The sequence below is a fragment of the Sturnus vulgaris genome, chromosome 1 (assembly GCF_052056855.1).
Source record: "Sturnus vulgaris isolate bStuVul1 chromosome 1, bStuVul1.hap1, whole genome shotgun sequence".
NCBI lineage: Eukaryota > Metazoa > Chordata > Aves > Passeriformes > Sturnidae > Sturnus > Sturnus vulgaris.
The window spans coordinates 69,746,112-69,762,586 of NC_142243.1; the positions used below are offsets into that span (position 1 = coordinate 69,746,112).

At 41.7% G+C, this 16,475-nt stretch overlaps 1 long non-coding RNA gene across 7 annotated transcripts in view; it reads left to right on the forward strand.

The window, feature by feature from the left end:
* LOC148225287 (uncharacterized) overlaps positions 1 to 10,124 on the forward strand; it is a 50,600-nt gene extending 40,476 nt beyond the window's left edge. For 3 of the 7 annotated variants that reach the window (XR_015805211.1, XR_015805213.1, XR_015805214.1), the window contains exons 4-6: positions 78 to 332; positions 1,489 to 1,535; positions 2,284 to 7,055. This is a non-coding gene — a long non-coding RNA (uncharacterized LOC148225287). Of the gene's footprint in view, positions 1 to 77; positions 333 to 1,488; positions 1,536 to 2,283 lie in introns of all 7 variants that reach the window. The other 4 variants (XR_015805218.1, XR_015805216.1, XR_015805219.1 and 1 more) reach the window with 4 other exon arrangements.
* Positions 10,125 to 16,475: the final 6,351 nt, after the last annotated feature.

Here is a 16,475-nt window from a genome sequence, read left to right on the forward strand (position 1 = left end):
ACTAATTTCTGATGGAAGTTTTAAAGTGCTATGAAAAGGTTGCCTGTGCAAGGAAGTCTGTTCTTTCCTGTCCCAAGGGTATTCTACACACAGAGTTGTTCCTGTTAGGCAATGTACTGACAAGCCTGGAGACCAAATATGAAGACAAAAATCTGCAAAACGTGGCTGCTGCCTTGGCCCGATGGATTTCATTGCTGCACTTTTGACATCTTCCTGTGGGTGAGCCCCTCCACCTGGCACCAGGAGACCAGGCCATGCAGAACATGTGGATGTCTTCCCAGTAATGCAGAATTCTTTGCCTCTGACATGGCTGGATTCTCTCTGCAACAAAGGTTAGTGGAAAAGAGACAGTCTAGCAAGTCTGCTCTGAATAATACTTTAAAATCTTACAAAAACTAAAAAAAACACTTTGCAGATGGTCTGTAATAGCTTTTGTATACAAAAATAGAGATGTCTTAGGTCTGACACTTGGTAGAGAGTGGTTTGTAACTGGCTTATAGTCTTTTATAACATATGTATGCAAGGGACGCACAGTTGTTTTTTTGGGGATGGGGAAGTTCAGCAAAGTGGGAGGATATTTTTGGCAAGCTATTTTTGCAGAAGAAATGCCATGTGCCAGCACCTTCTCAAATCCAGAGCTATGGCCAAAATTCGAGTGAAGCTGTGAAATGCCTTTGATCATACTCTTTTGTATGCAATGATGTTATTTTAAGTATACTTGTGTTAATACTCAGAGCTCAGTCCACTTAATGCCTTTTATTTTTCTTTTTTTTTTTTTTTTCTTATCTAAGTGATTTATTACCTTTTTTTTTAAAGGCACCTGGACCCTCTGACCCATCTATTATTGAACCATTGACTCACTGTTGGGTTTAACAGTGACTAAATCTTGTTCTAAGCAGAGAGCTTGCATAAAACACTTCTTAATTGAAGTGGAAATAATTGTATCCTAGAGGTGCTCACACTTTGTTTTGGCAGGGAGAAAAGTGGTGGCCTCTGGAGACAGTCCACCAAGCAGTTTCTGGGAGAGGGCATCAGCTTCCATGGCTAAAGCTATTGGAAATTCTGCCCTGTTATACAAATGCAGAGCAAAAATTTGAAGTGTTTAGGAAACTTTCACTTCCCTTTTAGCATCAAACAGAACATTTATTTTTGGGGGTGAGCACATAGCACATTTAATCCTGCCATGCAGGTTACTTAGCCTAATAGAATAAGAGAGTGATCAAGATGTTCAGCGGCACCTTGGGCAACTGGTTTAGCAACACTTATGAAATGCTGATATGCTTGAAGATATGGAAGACAGGGATAAAGAGCATTTCTGCAGCATTAAAAATTAAACCTTTGCTCTCTGAAATGTGAACAGAACATTACCTAGCATTCTGCATATATCACATGCTTTAGGATATCCATAAGCTTTAGGATGATAACTAGAACTCCATATGAATATGGTTTCCTTATTGTAGAGCATTAACTAGAATTTTTGTCCTACAGAAATGGAAGCTGAGCATCTGACAGAGGAGCATCTAAGAAATAAATTGGTGCATATATGTTCTGGTTTTTTATATATAACATATACATATAAACACACTAAAACTGTATGTAGCAAATTTTACCCACAGTCATCTTAGGTACCAATAGAATATATTTAACAGTGAGACATTTCTAGGAAAAAATAAGTAAATTTATGTTTGTCCCAACTTAAGCTCATTGAAATACTGAGATGAAATTACCCAACCCCCTTTTTTCAAGTGTTTTCCCTGCACCAAACACAGGGTTTCCATAAGGGAAAGGGAACTGGGCATGCTACAGAAAGGTTAACTCCATCACCCTGAATGAATGTGGGGCCAGAAGGGAACCTTTTCAATACTCACTGTTTCTGTTTTAACATTTCAGTCACCAGGAGGAGGGAGAAGGCTTTAGTGTATTACTGGAAGCTATTTATTTTATGAACTCTACCAATAATGTGGCTTATATTCTACTTGGTGACTAAATTGAGTTTATATTCACAGTAATCAAGTTTATCTAGTTAAGCTATAAAACTGAACTTAATAATCAGGCATAAGCGGGGATGGGTTTTGAACAAGGTTTTTTTAGCTATTTTAGTAGCTAGAACACTGTTTTGGTGGTGACTTTAATACAGTCTTAAAAGCTGATCCAAAGAATTATGAAGGCTGAAGGAACAAAATCACTGCTGTATTATTTTATTAAAGCAGCTCACATTATACTGAAGGCTTGTGAAGTGACCTGTTTCTGTGAAAACCACTCTTCTGCATCTTGTTTTGATAGGCTAATAAAAAAAGAAGGGACATTCTGTAGACACTTGCAAGCTTTGGGATCAGGAGACCAAAAAGGTAAGAGGTAAGACAGTGCACATTCTTTGATAGGAAACTGGTCCATACACGGGTTCATGCATTCTTATGATAAAGAATATGCAACAAAACAAATTGCTATCCATAGGTCTTTCATCTTGAAACAGAGCAATGAAAACTCAGCTGGTGGTTATAGTCTCAAAGCCCATCACTAGCTGGGAACATAGCACAGTACAGGTCTCATTACTGCTTGGAATTCTTTTAAGCTATACTGTATTTACCTGATGTCATTTAAAGGGGAAAGAATGATGAATGCTCAGTTAATTGTAAAATCAAAAACACACAGAGGAAATATCTTTTGGTACGCATCTATGAATGATCTTCATGGCTGCATAATTAATTTTGACATGAAATAGCCAGTTTTGCAATAAACCGGTTCTCCAAGATGGGCCAATTGTACTAAGACTTCATTAAAAATTTCATCCTGAGCCAGGTGGGAAGATTGTGGCCAGCCAAATTCATTGAAAGCTGTGGGATGTGATCAAAACATTTGAATCTTAAAGCAATTCAAAGTGGAAGTGACTGTGAATAAGCACTGGAGTGTTTAAGCCAAGCTGGTAGGGGGTTTCACTGGAATGAATTCTGCAGCACCTAGCTCCAGGAACCTTGAGCTCCGTGACTGATGGACTACTGGCTTGGCAGGTTTGGCAGCCTGGGATGTGCATACTTTCTCAGGTAAGAGCTCTCTCTCCTCTTTTCTGTTGAATTTGGCTTCCATCACAGAGTAAGGCAGTTTCTAGGGTAGCTGAAGTGTGCAGCCCACCTCTGGTCCTCCATGCACCACTGGAAACATGCAAAAACTCTGCAGGGTCACAGTAGACCCCAGATCACAGACACAAAGCCATGCTCTGGCCGGATCTCTTCTTGTAGCCTGCAGGGAGAATGTGATGAAGAAAAAAGCATGCAGAGGAGTTTTAGCAGGAGGACTTCAACTGTCCTTGTACCTTCTTTGTTCCAGGCAGTTACAGTGAGTTGTCCTAGAACATAGTGATGAGTCTATGGAAGCCAAAATGGGCCCTTTTCTTCAAAGAACTTTGAAAAACTTTGTTCTTTCTGGTTTTTGGGGTTTTTTTTAGTTTTTTTTTCCTAATCAGTAGAGTCTCTACAGGGAACTTAACATGACTGAGTAGAGCTTTCTTTTCAAGTAGTCGAAGTCAACACAATGTTCTGAAATCACAGCGAATATCACATTCCTGACAGCTTGATGGCATCTCCAGATGCTGAGATGAAATGATGCAGAGGAGCATAGATTATCTGATAAATATCTACACTGATCCCAAATAGTCCCAAAGGAGAAAGGTATTCTGTCTTGTGAGGACTTTACTGTGTTGCTCTCTATTCCCTCAAGAGATGTGTCTGCCTATGAGCACTGTGCAAATAAAAAGCACCACTTACAGAGAGGATCCTTCTTTTAGCTCTGCAGCAGCTGTAAATCCTGAGAGTGATCTTGTTCCCCTCTTAGACACCAGAAAAACCTTTGTGGCAGAAGTATCATAAAGCTTTATGTTCGCATAGCACCTCTAGGACAGCTTTTCAGAAGAGGCCTGTGTGTGGTTCCCTAATAAAAATAATGAATGAATAATCCTTGGCAGTATACATGCAAATTTGCTTTCCAAAGCATGAAGCCACAAGACAAAGTTTATCAATCAAGGGCATCAAAGCAATTGTGAGCAGTCCCTGGAGAATTAATCCTTCAAGAATGCATGAAATCAATCTGGCAGCCTCTGAAACACACAGTCCAGTTGTTTAGGTCCATGCAAATATTCACCTTCTAACCATGGAGGCACTAAGGAGTGCAGATTAAAAGGACTGTTTCAGGACTGAAACAGTCACTCTGCAGCAAGAAGCCAAGTAAAGACTGATAATTATTTTATCTGTGCTGAACAACATTGTAAGCAAATTGCACATAATTATGACAAAATACCATCAACAACATGACAGTCTCCTGTTGTATGCTGGGGCATTTGGCACACACAGCTGCCGAGTCAAATGCTTGTTCCCTTTCTGATGACTGGTGTTTGTTTTTTTATCTGTTGCTTTGATTCACACTCTTGCTTCAATAAAGACTTTTTTCACTGTCATTGTGTACAGTGTTCACTGATTTATGCCAGAGGATTGAACTTCAGTAGCCAGAATCTCATCTTCATTCCTCACTGCAGGGACTGTTCCCTGTCAGAATCTCCTCCCATTCCTTGGAAAGGGGAGACAAATGAGCCCAACCAGTGATATCCCCGAGGGAACAGGGTATACACCCTGGGATGAAGGACGGGTGGAGATCCCTCCTCACAGCAGTGGAAGATCAGTTTGCTGTAAGGACATGCTGGCAAACCTGTGCTATCAGACTTAGCTTTTGGCACTCACGGCCTGGGGATTTTTGCACCACTGCTAAACCACGTGGCCTTTTGGGGGACTGATGGCCAGTCCCTCTTTCGACCTTGCCAACAAGACCCTTTCTGTTGCCTTTGGTGGCAGATGGCAAAAGCTCCTTGTAAGGAGGTGCTGGACAGTGAGATAATCTCATCTCGTTTGACTAGTCTAAACCAAATGCAGGTGAACTCCAGAGGAGGCTTTTGAAGCTTATAAAATTTAGGCAAAACAAATGGCTTCAGATTTTAAGTTGCTTGCTTTGCAAAGTTATCCTGCAGAAAGATAAAGCTAAAAAAATGGGCAACACAACTGCAGTTGAAATCTAAAACTGACAAATGCAGTGTAGTTCACAAAGAAAGTCACAAGAATGACTAAACAGTGCTAACAGTGTTAAAGCAGCATATTCACAATTTTCCTTGCAGGTGTAGCTCCTGCCTACAGGAGAAAAAGAAAAAAAAGCTTTAAAAATATGCAGTATATTTTTAGCAACTGATCCTTGAGAAGCAAGCCAGTCCTTAATATCCTCCACATGTTTGGAAATAGAGGCCCTCTGACTGAGGAAGCCATCAGAAAGCAGGGGATTAATTAAATACAAATTCTGTCCGGGCTTCTCCTTTTCCTGATCAGAAATTTTTTTCAGATGTGAGACCTGGTTGTGGCATTGGTCTTGGAGCCCTACGCTTTTGTGTCAGCCCATCTTGAGGAGCAGAACAGAGAATCACAGCACACACGTGCCTTAGCTCTGCAGAAGAAATGTTGGCATGAGCAGATGTTCAGCGGGCTTCAAGTGCAGTGGAGTGCAGCACTCAAGGCCTTAAACTTCGGGAGAGCTGAAGGATGAAAAGAGGAGGCAGGAGGTGGGCAGGGAGCACATCCCTATTGCCTCTCCCATGGGGAGTGCGTGCTGTACACTGCTGATGGCAGTGCGGGCATACAGACCCCTCACACACCACGCCTCTGCTTTTCGGGTCAAACTACTGGAGATCTGAGTGGAAATAAAAGGGAGATTGAAAAACAGTGCGATGCATGGAGTATTTTTCACAGACGAGAACAAAGGCTGCTGTTTCTCCGACAAGGCAATGAGCCCTCTAGAGGCAGCTGCAACCAGAGCAGTCCCTACCATGATGGTGCGCCATGGATTCCCAAGCCTTTGCACCTTCTCCAAGCCCTGCTCCCTCTCCCACAGCCCTTCTCCCTATCCCAGTCCGCTGGAGCCCACCCCTGTCTTCTGGTAGTTATTCCCACTTTATCCAGTATGCTGGAGAAGTCCTGGGGACAGGAACTGCAGCTGAGCACAGAGACAGCAGCATTTAAGCCGCTTCAAAAAATTTGCAAAAAAGTTTGTCTGCTAGTACATTGTATGGACCAATTGTATTGACCAGTCCTCATCCTACACGGCATTTCTTTAAGGATGTGACAGGAATTGAGGAAAACAGCTTCTCAGTCAGTAGTCCTTTCAGAGTCAAACTGTGTTCAGGCTGAATCTATTCACAGTCCAGCCAGTGCCTGGTAAGAGTTGTTGGGTGCAGCAAGCACCACCCTACACGGATGGCCAGGACATTGTCTCCCCCTTAGTGCTTTCCCCTGAAGAGTGAGAAGGGAGTGAATAACAGCAGAAAACTACTGGGGAACAGTAGTGAGGGTACAGGCTGCCAAGCAGGCTACAGGGTAGCTTCAAACATAAAAGGAGATAAATTCCTTACTGTCAATGGTTTAATTAAAATTACAGAATCCTGCATTTTCTATCCTGGCAAAGAAAGTGGATACTGTGGGAATGACGTGATTTTAACCAGGCTGGTTTTCCAAGGGCTTCTGAAGCTGTGAAGCTGACTCGTCTCTGTCTCCTCAGTGCTGTGGGTGAAACAGAAGGAGGGGAGGCTTGATGTGCAGCCTCCCTGGAGCAGGGGCTCTGACTGGGGTCATGACCGTATGCTGGTTGTACTTTATCACTCTTGCTTCATTTTCAAGGATTTGGAACTTGTCAAAAGCAGCAGTTTAGTATATAAGAGAAGTTGTTCAGGTTTGAAAAAACCCTCCAGGCACTTCTGTACACCTGTCTTTACGAGACAGCATAAAACCTTTCTGCAATCCCCCTGAAGAATATGTTATGTACCAGCTGTGGGCATTCACCTTGGTCTGGAGAGGTGCCCTGCATCCTTTCTCTGCTTTCCCTTCAAAGCTCCAAGTGATACCTCTCTATCCAGCTATCAAACCACAATTTCTCCAAAAGGAGAACCTTTCTTTTTTTTTTTAATCTCTGTTTCCTCAAAAAACTAATGCTGTAAGATCAGCATTAAAGGGCTTAACACCTTAAACCCCTCATGATCATGTCTGTGGTATTAATTGCTGGATGACCTTGCTCTGGTGGTCTGCAAGACACAACAACAAAATGAGTCCACTGATTTATCTTCTGAAATATCTAAGTCTAGTATTAACATTTCCTATGTTCTTACTTTTCTTGACAAGATCTTAATTAAAAACCTAATAAAATGCCATAATTTGATTAAGAGACAGTGATAATTTAAAACATGCAGTTAATTTCTTTGCACCACTCACAGGTTCATCCATCCCTCTCAGGCAGAGGAAAAAAGCAAAAAAGAAGCTCCAATCTTATACAGAATTACCCCTTATTATATAAGCCTCTCACAAGACATATTATAGGACAATATGAAAAATAGCATGTATAAATCTCTTATTTATAGTTTAACTTCTTTTGCACATTATTTTTAAAGGTGTGATAGCTAGTTTAATTCAGCTAAGAATATATGTTAGCTAGCCCTTACCTGCTGCTTTTGGAGGGAATCCAAGAGAGGTGTTCTTGATTTATTTTTTTTCCCTTTCCAAATGGAGACAAGAATTAGATGCATATGTTCTCAAAAAGAATGCAACAATTTGGTTTAATTTAATCTCTTTGTTAGTTTTTTTTTTTTGTAAACTTTTGGAATAAGACTTTTGGAATCAGCATTTTTAAGTGACTTAAGCCTACAGATTGGTGCTTGGGCTGACATATTAGCAAGGCATGGGAGGGACAATTTATTCTTGGAAGTCTGTGACAGAATTGATGTAAAGCCTAAAAAGGATGTTTCTTTTATAAAGATGTTGGTGCTGTATAGGCAACAGTCCACACATTTCATCTGCTTGTTATGTTGTTGGTCTCTCACAAGCTACAAACCCCCACTGCTATAAGCAGTAGTAACAGCAGTCATTAGCCCACTTAGCATCACTTGCCTAGACACTTGTAATGCAGCCTAGTCCTGGACTTGCAAACGAATAGCTGGCTGATTTTCTCCCTTTGATTTTGAACTTTTGGCCAACAAAACCCTTGGTTTTCTGCGTGCGTTTTTTGGTGGGAGGGAGAAAGTTCCAGTTCAGCCAATGCCATCTTCAAGGAACAAAACATTTACTTTTTACTCTTGACTTTGTCTTTCAGGCTACAGAACTATGAAGATCAGGATGAAATTTTGTCTCAGCAAAGAGTAGAAAATAATAACTTGTGTCTTGTCAAGCCATTCTCCTGTCTCCTTTGACAGCTCAGCCTTTGGTGGCTGCAGTGGGTTGGACACATGGCTGTGTCATAAGTCTTTTGGAACAGCCCATCAGAGGAAAGGAATACAGACTTGGAAGGGTCCCCTGTCTTCCTCTGAAAGCATCTGGACATTATAACCTGTCTGTGGGTACCATTTTGCAGTCAGATGAAGAGCTCTTGCCCTTTCTCTTTATAATTATTGAGAGATTAGGTCTGATGCCTTTCTGGTGGTTGTTTGAGATTCAGAGAAGGAATTTTGCCCTTGTCATGGCTGTCTGGTCAGTGCTGAAGTTTCTTTAGTTTTTTCCTGAATCCAGATATCAAGTAAGTAAATTTATAATTCATGTTATTACAGCTGGCTGGTGCCTAAGAGAAGGGACTGGTTTCCCAGCAGGCTGGCTGGAGAAAGAGGAAGAGTTGCACAGTCGCAAAATATTTTCCTTAAATAAGTTAAAATTTCCCAAGTTTCAGCTTGTGTCTGTTGCTTCCTGTCCTTACAGCATGCAGTTCCAAGAAGAGCCTTATTCTCTATTTGCAGACAGCACGTCTCCCCTTTACCCTCTCCCCTTTTGGCTGAACATGCCCAGCTCTCTCAGCTTTTCCTCCTACTCCACAGGCTCGTGGTGACTCTCTGCTAGACTGGCTCCAGATTGTCAACGTTTTTCTTGTACTGCAGAGGCCAAAAGTGGATATAACACCTCAGCTGTGATCTCACAATTGCAGAGGACAGGGAACTAATCATGTCATCATTCTTGCTAATGCAGCCTAGCATGCAGTTGGCCTTCCTTGCTGCAAAGACGCATTGCTGGTTCGTGTTCAACTTGATGTTCACCAGGACCTCCAGGTCTTACCTGCAAAGCTGCTCTCCTGTCAGAGCTCAGCCTGTCCTGTGCATGGGGCTGCTTCTCACCAGGGCAGGGCTTGGCACTTCCCGTGGTTGTACTTCATGAGGTTCACCTTGGCCCATTTCTCCAGCCTGATCTCCAGCATATTGACTGCTCTCCTGTTTTGACACTGACTGAAAACCTGCAGAGAGAACACTCATTCCCCTTATTTAGTTCCTTATATAGACACTGCACAATACTGGTGCTGGTAGGGACCTCTGAGGTACTCTACAAGGAAGTGGCTGCCATTTGCACTTCAGACCCATAATCACCACCCTTGGGGCCTGAGCGTTCAGAAGATATTCCACTCAGATTCTTGTCCCCTCATTCAGTCCACCTCTCACCAATTTCCTTATAAATTTGACTTCTAGAAGAAGGTGTGGACTAAGTTAGGACTTAAAAATCACCATTTGGGTTCATAACAAAACATATAGGCTTGAGCAATAAATAGATACATAAATTGTGGTGGCAACTTATGCTAAAAACTTGTTTTGTGGATTATAAAATTGCTTCCATTTCACCCAGAGATCTGCCAAATAACCCACAAAAAATAGGGAAATAGAAAGCACTTCATATAGCCTGTCTGTTGAAAGAAGAATTATGTAACTCCTATGTCAGGCTGAGGCTCGACCTAGTAATTTTAAAAGCATTAGACTCATTCAAAGGATAATGAATAAAATCTCTGGATGTCAAGCTATCCCTGTTATTTGAGATACACCTGCCAAATGTGTATAACAAAGTTGTTATTGTCTTTAGTTACTGTTTGTGGATAATTCCCTGCAGCATATATGCCTTACTTCTTAATTTTTGGAAATACGACATCTTGTTCTTTTGATGTGATTTGTAATAATTAGTTTCATTGTTTCTTTTCAAAGAACACCTGCTGTAATTATCTCTCCATGGTGGGGGAAAGGATGACCACAGAATTCAAGGGATACTAAAGAAAGATATAAAAATTAAAAATTACAAAACCATAAAGAACAGTTCCTCATAATTAATTTCTTCCAGAAAATTTCAGAATTATTTTTAGCTCCCTTGGATGTTACTCTTTTTGATGCCTCTGTGTTGTATAGAATCACCACTTTCAGAAAAGGGATCTGTGATTTTAGATGGCATTATTTCAGGTGCTGAAACTGAATCATTATGCTGGAAGCTGGATATGAAAGGGTGATCCTTATCACCCTCTAGCAACTATTTGCACTCCCATATTCCATGGCCATTTTGAAAACAGTGGTTACAGATCCCCTATGGTTCATGGATACCACAGGCTACCAAGATCTGTTGGAGCTGTTACCCTTTCTGCACACATGAAGCACCTACAGTGATGCTGGGCATGTTCAATAAACACATATCCGACTCACTCCTTGGCTGAAGTGTTTCCAGACACCGAAGGACCCAGGCTCTGAGCTTCAGAGATCATTGTATGTGTATCAGAAGCTGCCCTTTGTGTGCTTGGGCTCGTGGGCTACGAATAGAGTAGGCAGTTCCAGGTCCTCCAAGGCTTACTGTGCCCTGCACGGGCTGCATGGTGGAAGTCTCCAAACTGCTCAGCTTGTGAAGACTAATGTGGCACATTGCATCTTCAAGGCCAGGCTAGATAGGCTCTGAGCAACCTGATCTAGTGGGAAGTGCTTCTGCTTATGGCAGGCAGGTGGAACAAGATGATCTTTAAGGTTCCTTCTGACCCAAACCATTCTATGATCTCTGCTTGCCCACCTGCATCTTCAGGCAGAGGGCATCTGTTGCCCAGTGAAGACACAGCTGAAAAAATATTGAATTGTTAAGTCTGGAGTAGGCTAAGAACATATGAAGAACTGGCAATGCACTAAAACCCAAACATAAAAAGGGGAGGAAAATAAGTTAAGTCAGGCTGTTTCAAATTTCAAAGCCATCATCTCTACCTCGCAGGCAGTGGATGGGTGAATTCCCCCTAAACTAGATGGAGAGATATGTGTTAATTTTCTACAGCAAAAAGATAGGTCAATAGCAGACCCAGAACCTAAATATAGATGCTTCTACACTTAGTTACTATGTAATGCGGCTTGTGATGGTTGCCAGAGAAACCCATTTATGCTCTTGAATAAGGTTGTGCTCTCCCTGCTTTATCCTCTCCCACATAATGAACATTTTAAAATGGTTTAGTACAGAATTGAACTATGGTGAATGCACTGCATACAGAGGCAGTAAGTGTTTAGATGTCAGCTGTGTATGTGTATTTTTCTATTTTGGGACACAGTGAAACAGCTCAAGGTATCTCTCTATAGTGCTGGAGAACAGCAGTGTTCCTAGCTCAGCCTGAGTTCTTCCGTCTCAGATCTGGGGGTGGTGAGGAGAGGCACTTTCACAAGACACTCAGCAAAACTTTTGCCCATCTCTTAGTTTCAGCACGGACTGAACTTTTTAACAGCTATGAGGTGTTGGATTCCTTCATGACTGCAAATCTTTTCACAGGCATGGGTTCTTCCCTGTCAAGGACTAAAAGCAGACAAGCCAGTGAGCCACATGAACTGAGAGAACCATCTATGACCTTGGACTGTCCCTCCCTCAGCAAGCTCAACCTAGAGTCTCCTGGTTGAGAGCCAGACAGCAATGTCTGTATTAAGCAGTGGCACCTATGCAATATGATACTGTAAGACTGCCAAGGGCATAAGGGAAATGGGCTAGTACTAGCCTACGGATGGACAGGGCCTCTGCAGCCTGGGAGGCATGTGACTTTGGTAGATATAACTGGGCTAAAAAAATCATGAGCCTTGGAGAATAGTCATACAGGGGCTGAATGACTTTTGAATCTCCTCTTGTATGAGAAGTAGCAACCATGAATAATTCTGTTTTCCTGGTCTCAGCCAGGTCTCCTCCTCTGTACCATATCTTGTCTGAAGGAACCTAACGTCAACTGAACCTTCATATAATCTTTTTCTGATGATTGATTTTCTTGATGTCTGCAAAGGTTGTGCTTCACCTGTGCAGTTATTTGGCCACAGGACCCTCCTCGACCTCACAGCCTTGTTTGCAAATGATGGATTTTCATGTCGGGCTGGGAACCGAGTGATGTCTGTTACTCATGCATTCTCCTGACACTTGCTCTTTGGAAAGTCCTTTAACTAGCCCTGTGCACTTTTATGAGGCTGGGGGGCTTAGAGACTTTTAAAAAGAAGATGCAGAATATTTCCCGTGGGATTTCCCCCTTATCTCTGGAATCAGTTCAGTCTTATTACGTATCGATTAATCAGGGCATTTGTTTTGTGACAAAGGTTTCAGCAAAGCACCGAGCAGGGAAGGAACTACACTGAAAATTAACAAGACTGAAAATATGACCACAGAAAATAAAAAATATTGATCTCCAGAAATATTTGCCCTAGCTGGGGAACAGCAGAGCCAAGGAAAAAGAGATGTGGCTTCAGCTCACCACAGAAGTTTCTCTTTGATAAGATGGGAAAAATAAGTCCGAGGAGGGAGTGATGGTCAGCCACTGAGAGCCCTAGGGTAAAAAAAAAAATAAATTAGGAAATACCCTGAAGCCAAAATACTAAACAGAGATTGCAAAGTCCCCTAGATGATTTGTATGCTGTGCTTAGAAACCACTCACAGCTGGGCAGATCAATAGTACAGTGACAACTGTATATTAAGTAGAATGAAAATGGCATGGATACACCATGTCCAGATTGCTAGAAATATATGAACATGAGGAATGGAGGTGGAAATAATATTTTCAGTGCTTGATATTAGGATTTTCTCCCCCCCGTAAAATTTGCCTTATTTCTTCTGAAAGATGTCTTCAAGGATTTTGAAAATAGCCTCAGACATTTCTCTTGCTGCTGGTCTAATGTTTCCTCATTTATTTTTCTTTGCTTAGGATCTCCTCATGACTCCTCTTATTAGTTAAATGTATGAAAGGCAACTTTCACTTTTCACATATTTTATATCTCACAGGACTCATATTTTAAAACTTGCTGACACACTGCCAATCTGGGTGCTCATTTCATACACTTTCCTTCCTGAAATGCCTAAGACAGTCACATTTTTTTATTTTATTATTTTTTTTATTCTTCCTTCACACAATGACTTCTGCAATAAGACCCTGATACTTTGTTAGAGTTGCTAGGCACAGCTGTAGCACTAGTAATTATCATAAAGAACAATGCATAATCCCAGAACACGTTTCAAAGTCCTTCTCACTTCAGCAAACACATGCAGACATGCAGAAATACATGGAGAGGTTTTTCCCTACCCACTGCAGTTCCCTTGCTTAGGAAAATCATGCCTTCAGCCTCCTTGATTACCATGGCTTTTATTGTCCAATTTCTTTCTTCAGGGTTTCAGAAGTCAGAGGTTAATTGTACTTTTCTCCTAACTCTCTGGCTCTCATCTTTCTGAGTTATTCTCTTTCAATTTACAAAAGGTTTCCACATGCTTGCTGCTCTACCTACACGCTTGGGAAACATAGCAGGGAGAGAGATGCTGCTGAAGCACAAGATCCATTAGCAATTGTTTCCCTTGCAAGGACACGAGAAAATGTGATTCTCTACATGATGTTGATCACAAACTCCCAGGTCTGCCTTTGGCAAAGAGAAGAGAAATTGTATGGCTCGCAGATTTGCAGCCATAATTCCTCTTGCTTTCACTGTAACTGGATTTAACTACTGCCAAGTTTTAGATGAATCTTTCAGCAAGTGCCAGCAAAAGGTATTGGTTATAACAAGGGCCTTAATTCTGTTTTCACAATGATGAAATTAAACAGGAGCATGTCTTAGCCTGGGAAGCCTCTAAGAGCAGTACCCACGACTTTACCCTAAATTCCAAGCACAGACTTCTGAGGTTTTGGGTCAGACAGTATTTGACTGTGGCATGACAGAGGGGTTATGGTCCCTGTCTGCTGTAGAAAATGAATGAGGCACTCATCCTGGGCCAGTCAAATAACAGGAACAGATCGCTTCCCCTCTGTGCCAGCACAACCCCATTGACTGTGTTTCATGGACAGGGTTGGAGTACATCTGAATGATCAGCTGGAATCGGCCCTGAGTTGCTGGTGCTGGCATTGCAGGGGATGTTGCAAGGACTCTGTGTAATGCCCAGGGAGCCACAGGGCACATGCAGTGAGCCATGCACCCCCAGCACAGGAACAGCTCATCTTTCCCTGTCCTGTGCCGAGGCGGAGCAGCCACATGGCCCTTGGTGTGGGATGTGCTAGATGCAGCTGTGGGTTTTATGCCCACAAGATGTGGGTGAATGCTTGTGATAGCACGAAGGGCTGGGAAATACAATCCCTCTGCCATCAGTGTGATTACTTCAAGTTATTCTTCAGACCTTAATGACTGAAGTGGGGGAAATAAGAGAAAGAGAAGAGGGTGATAGACTTCGTCACAAGAACAGCCATGTCCCTGCAATTCTTGGGGTTCAAACAATAGATGAGACTGAAGAAAGAAAGTGTGATGCCAATCACTGTTTTCAATATCCTCCCACGTAGCAACTGCTTCTATTGAACCTTTCTATTGTGAAAGCCCTTCTTTCACTGCAAACAGAGCGGGAGCTCTCAGTGAGCCTTGGCTCCCAGTGGAGAAAAATACTGTGCTTTGGTCAATAACAGTGAAAACTTGTTTATACCTTTTATACTTGAATTTGCTGGAGTGCTGTGCTGGTGGGGCCTTGGCCCTTCAGAGAGAGAGAGAGAGAGAGAGAGAGAGAGAGAGAGAGTGGTAGCTTGTCTCCTTGACATAAGAGACCCCATTCTTCCTCTGAACTTAACCAGCAGGTCCTTATCAGCCCTTCAGTCTTACTTCCTGCAGGGCTTGAGCTCTCAGAGCAGATATTCTGGTTGAGAAGTTGCCAGAGATCACAAAGGCCAAACACTCTTCCCTGTCACCTCAACACAGGTGAGATCCTGGTGGGCTGGTTGCAGCTGCCTTGTAGTTCCCAAGTGACATCTGATCATCTCTGCCACCAAAGCTATTGAAGTGAGCCTCCAACTGCACCACACCTGGATGAAGTTTGTAGCTATAGTTGAACTTTGCTTGAACTCGCTTTTAGTTTTCAAATGAACTTTTGTTGGCTTCCAAGTAGAACTAAAGAGAATTTACATTCTCTAGGAAATATGATGAGAATGACATTACAGAATCCTGAATTTAACTTGAAAAATATGATGAAAGTGTATGAACAATTTGCAAGGGAATCCCTGTGAAAAACATGTTGCTAAAACTAACTTTTAAAAAAAAAATCATTAAAAACAGAGCTAAGCAGGTGCAAAGAAGATGTATTGCAGATCTTTAATAGAAATTTCCAATTTTCCATTATACTTTGAAATGATCTTCAGTGCAGGAGAAAAGAGAGAAGCAAAAGACCTGCTAACACTCCAGCAGAAAATTTCACTGACAAACTGACAAATTACTACACGTATTTTCAACTCAGGAATAAAACAGCGGAACAAATGTTAGCATAGTAAAGCCAATGAAATATAAGAGACTAAAGTAATTCTTGAAGGTACCCTTCCTCCAATTAAATGGTTGAGAAAGGATTTTAAAATATTTCCACATGTATACACATGTGCAGATCAACAGCAATGACAGCTGTGCTGTAGTATCACTGCTTTATTATTTCTTTATGATCATATTGGTTATAAAGTAAAATTACAAAAAAAAGTAGTGCAACTGCAAACTGGATTGCTTCTGCAGTTTTCATTATTGGTCAGGAAGCTGGTAATTGAAGGATCATTAAGATGTGAAAACGTGTCTTAAAATAACTTGTTCAGCAAAGAGGCCCTTTTATTGGATTTCTTTCTCTGAAGACCTTCTCCAATATTTCTCAGAGCTGCAATATGCTGCAATGTGCAAGTCCTTCTGGCTCTGCTAGAATTTACTGAGTGAGCAAAACAGCTTCTCGATAGATTGAATTTAATGAACTTGCATGGAAAAGACCTAATCACAGGACTAAAACAGAGCTCTCTGTGGCCAAACCACCTCAGTACAGCTGCTGAAGGCATGACAGCTTGGTGGAGACACTGCAAAAATAGGATTCCCAAGGTTTCAGAAGAATGCAAAACTGCAAATAGCTGGCTTAGGGATTTAAAGGAAGGTCTTTAAGAGCTACCCTTTAAACTTAGTGATAAATAAAAAAAAATCCTCTAAAAAAGAAAAAGCTGAAAATTTGCACCTTATTTATTTATTTATTGCACTTTATTTAAAGACAGCTTTCCAGCTTCTCTCTTCTCCCTTGACAGGAAGCATGCCTTGAACATGAAACAAATTGTAGGTGTAGAGGCTTCACTGTAGCTTTTTTTTTTTTTTGCTTTACCCTACCCTCCAGCAACTTCAGAGCTGTGAGACATCCATGAAGTCCTCA